Here is a 4,801-nt window from a genome sequence, read left to right as displayed (position 1 = left end):
TCCTGCCCATCTGCCTGACTGGTGAAGTGCCTTCTTCCAGAAGCCTGTCCACATGTAGATGGCAGGATGAAGGAAATTAACACATCCCCTTCCTGAGCCTTGCCATTCTAGGAGATATTTGCAAGAGTAATGAATGGCCTTTTTACTTTGCTTCCTCACCTCCCCTAATCTCTGATCTATAAAAGAACCTGCCATTTATTTATTTTAGATTCATTGGCTTGTCCTGCAGCCAGCATAGAGAGCTTGGACTAGGTAACAATTTTACGCACTGGTTTGAGTTTTGATGATTACCAGATTCCCACAGAACTGCATTACCTGTGGCTTTTAACTAGCTTAACCCTTGGAAGGCAATCTTATTTCTAAGTTATATGAGAGAGGCTTCATTGGATCCACCACTTATTGCCAGTATTCAGATGTCAATGGCACCCCACTCCAGTACTCTTGCCTGGAAAATCCCATGGACGGAGGAGCCTGGTGGGCTGCAGTCCATGGGGTCGCTAAGAGTCAGACACGACTGAACGACTTCACTTTCACTTTTCACTTTCCTGCACTGGAGAAGGAAATGGCAACCCACTCCAGTATTCTTGCCTGGAGAATCCCAGGGACGGGGGAGCCTGGTGGGCTGCCGTCTATGGGGTCGCACTGAGTCGGACACGACTGAAGCGACTTAGCAGCAGCAGCAGCAGATGTCAAGTAGAATATGGATTAAATGTAAAGCCAAAGTTTTTGGCAATTTAAAATGTCATTGGAGGAGTTTGGTGCCAGCAGTTTCACTAAAGTGGGAATGGACCCCTGGGAGTTGACCAATGAATGGAAGTTTACTTCCTTCATCAGGTATTTATTGACTATGTAGGAATTGCTGGACACTGGGGACAAAATACAAGCAAATATTGCCCTGATGTGGCTTGTCTAAACAGGAAATGTGACATTAATAAAGAAATCCACAACAAGCACTGTCTAATGATAAAGTGTACATTCTTAAGCAACTATGCAGAAATATGACAGTATTTAAGAGGTGACTCTGACGTAGTGTAGGGGCTCAAGAAAAGCCTGAGGCCTTGATGTTGGATTGGGGATGTTAAAGATAAATAGGGTGAAGTAGGCAAGGCAGAAAGAATGAAGAGACGGAGCCAAAGCCAAAACAACACCCAGTTGTGGATGTGCCTGGTGATGGAAGTAAAGTTTGATGCTGTAAAGAGCAATACTGCATAGGAACCTGGAGTGTTAGGTCCATGAATCAAGGCAAATTGGCAGTGGTCAAACAGGAGATGCCGAGAGTGAACACTGACATTTTAAGAATCAGTGAACTAAATTGGACTATGGGTGAATTTAACTCAGATGATCATTATATATACTACTGTGGGCAAGAATCCCTTAGAAGAAACAGAGTAGCCATCAGAGTCAACAAAACAGTCCGAAATGAGTACCTGGATGCGATCTAAAAAACGACAGAATGATCTCTTCATTTCCAAGGCAAACCATTCAATGTTACAGTAATCAAAGTCACAGTAATCCAAGTCTATGTCCCAACCAGTAATGCTGAAGAAGCTGAAGTTGAATGGTCCTATGAAGACCTACAAGACCTTCTAGAACTTACACCCAAAAGAGATGTCCTTTTCTTTATAGGGGACTGGAATGCAAAAGTAGGAAGTCAAGAGATACTTGGAGTAACAGGCAAATGTGGCCTTGTAGTACAAAATGAAGCAGGTAAAAGGCTAATAGAGTTTTGCCAAGAGAACGCATTGGTCATAGCAAACACCCGCTTCCAACAATGCAAGAGAAGACTACACATGGACATCATCAAATGGTCAATACCGAAATCAGATTGATTCTATTCTTTGCAGCCAAAGATGAAGAAGCTCTATACAGTCAGCAAAAGCAAGACCAGGAGCTGACTGTGGCTCAGATCATGAACTCCTTATTTCCAAATTCAGACTTAAATTGAAGAAACTAGGGAAAACCACTAAACCATTCAGGTATGGCATAAATCAAATCCCTTACAGTTATACAGTGGAAGGGACAAATAGATTCTAGGGATTAAATCTGACAGAGTGCCTGAAGAACCATGGGCAGAGGTTCATGACATTGTACTGGAAGCAGTGATCGAGATCATTCCCAAGAAAAAGAAATGCAAAAAGGGTTGTCTCAGGAGGCTTTATAAATAGCTGAAAAAAGAAGAGAAGTTAAGGGAAAGGAGAAAAGGAAAGATATAACCATTTGAATGCAGAGTTCCAAAGAATAGCAAGGAGAGATAAGAAAGCCTTCCTCAGTGATCAGTGCAAACAAACAGAGAAAAACAACAGAATGGGAAAGACTAGAGATCTCTTCAAGAAAATTAGAGATACCAAGGAAACATTTCAGGCAAAGAGGGGCTCAATAATGGACAGAAATGGTATGGACCCAACAGAAGCAGAAGATATAAAGAAGAGGTGGCAAGAATACACAGAAGAACTATGCAAAAAAAGATCTTCATGATCCAGATAATCACGATGGTATGATTACTCACCTACGGCCAGACATTCTGGAATGTGAAGTCCAGTGGGCCTTAGGAAGCATCACTATGAACAAAGCTAGTGGAGGTGATGGTATTCCAAGAGCTATTTCAATCCTGAAAGATGCTGCTGTGAAAGTGCTGCACTCAATATGTCAGCAAATTTGGAAAACTCAGCAATGGAAAAGTTCAGTTTTCATTCCAATCCCAAAGAAAGGCAATGCCAAAGAATGCTCAAACTACCACACAATTGCACTCATCTCCCACACTGCTGCTGCTGCTGCTAAGTCACTTCAGTCATATCCGACTCTGTGCGACCCCATAGACGGCAGCCCACCAGGCTCCCCTGTCCCTGGGATTCTCCAGGCAAGAGCACTGGAGTGGGTTGCCATTTCCTTCTCCAATGCATCAAAGTGAAAAGTGAAAGTGAAGTCACTGAGTCGTGTCCAACTCTCAGTGGCCCCATGGACTGCAGCCCACTAGGCTCCTATGTCCATGGGATTTTCCAGGCAAGAGTACTGGAGTGGGGTGCCATTGCCTTCTCCGATCCCCCACGCTAGCAAAGTAATACTCAAAATTCTCCAAGCCAGGCTTCTACAGTACGTGAACCGTGAACTTCCAGATGTTCAAGCTGGATTTAGAAAAGGCAAAGGAAGCAGAAATCAAGTTGCCAACATCCGTTGGATTATGGAAAATGCAAGAGAGTTCCAGAAAAACATCTATTTCTGCTTTATTGACTATGCCAAAGCCTTTGATTGTGAAGATCACCACAAACTTGGGAAAATTCTTAAAGAGATGGAAATACCAGACCACCTGACCTGCCTCTTAAGAAATGTGTATGCAGGTCAGGAAGCAATAGTTAGAACTAGACATGGAACAGACTGGTTCCAAATCAGGAAAGGAGTACATCAAGGCTGTATATTGTCACCCTACTTTTTTAACCTATATGCAGAGTACATCATGAGAAACGCTGGGCTGGAAGAAGCACAAGCTGGAATCAAGATTGCCGGGAGAAATATCAATAACCTCAGATATGCAGATGACACCACCCTTATGGCAGAAAGTGAAGAGGAACTAAAGAGCCTCTTGATGAAAATGAATGAGGAGAGTAAAAAAGTTGGTTGAAACTCAACATTCAGAAAACTAAGATCATGGCATCCGGTTCCATCACTTCATGGCAAATAGATGGGAAGCAGTGAGAAACTTTATTTTTGGGGGCTCCAAAATCACTGCAGATGGTGACTGCAGCCATGAAATAAAAAGGCACTTACTCCTTGAAAGAAAAGTTATGACCAACCTAGACAGCATATTCAAAAGGAGAGACATTACCTTGCTAACAAAGGTCCATCTAGTCAAGGCTATGGTTTTTCCAGTAGTCATGTATGGATGTGAGAGTTGGACTTATAGAAAGCTGAGCAGCAGAGAATTGATGCTTTTGAACTGTGGTGTTGGAGAAGACTCTTGAGAGCCCTTTGGCCTGCAAGGAGATCCAACCAGTCCATCCTAAAGGAAATTAGTTCTGAATATTCATTGCAAGGATTGATGTTGAAGCTGAAATTCCAATACTTTGGCCACTTGATGCAAAGAACTGACTCGTTTGAGAAAACCCTGAAACTGGGAAGAATTGAAGGCGGGAGGAGAAGGGGACCACAGAGGATGAGATGGTTGGATGGCATCACCGACTCGATGGACATGAGTCTGGGAAACTTCGGGAGTTGGTGATGGATAGGAAGGCCTGGTGTGCTGCAGTCCATGGGGTTGCAAAGAGGCAGAAAGGACTGAGCGACTGAACCGAACTGAGGCAAGGTAGAGCGGGGAAAGACTTGTGAAACACAGAGCTTTGGGGTGCCCGAAATTCTTTGTGGGCACAGCGCAATGAGGTAGGAGGAATCCAGGACTCAGCGAGTCTGGGGAAGTGGAAATAGACAGGTTCTTGGATCCAAAGGCGGAGAAGGCAATGGCACCCCACTCCAGTATTCTTGCCTGGAAAATCCCATGGATGGAGGAGCCTGGTAGGCTGTAGTTCATGGGGTCGCTAAGAGTTGGACACGACTAAGAGACTTCCCTTTCACTTTTCACTTTTATGCCTTGGAGAAGGACATGGCAACCCATTCCAGTTTTCTTGCCTGGAGAATCCCAGGGACGGGGGAGCCTAGTGGGCTTCCGTCTATAGGGTCGCACAGAGTCGGACACGACTGAAGCGACTTAGCAGTAGCAGTAGCAGTGGATCCAAAGGAAGGGACCAGACTAGGCAGGCGGGACGGGGAGAGGCGGTTACAGGTTTAAACTACAGTTCCCAGGAAGCATTAG

Source organism: Capra hircus, chromosome 10 (assembly GCF_001704415.2).
Source record: "Capra hircus breed San Clemente chromosome 10, ASM170441v1, whole genome shotgun sequence".
Lineage (NCBI taxonomy): Eukaryota > Metazoa > Chordata > Mammalia > Artiodactyla > Bovidae > Capra > Capra hircus.
Note: the sequence above shows the minus strand (reverse complement) of the source record.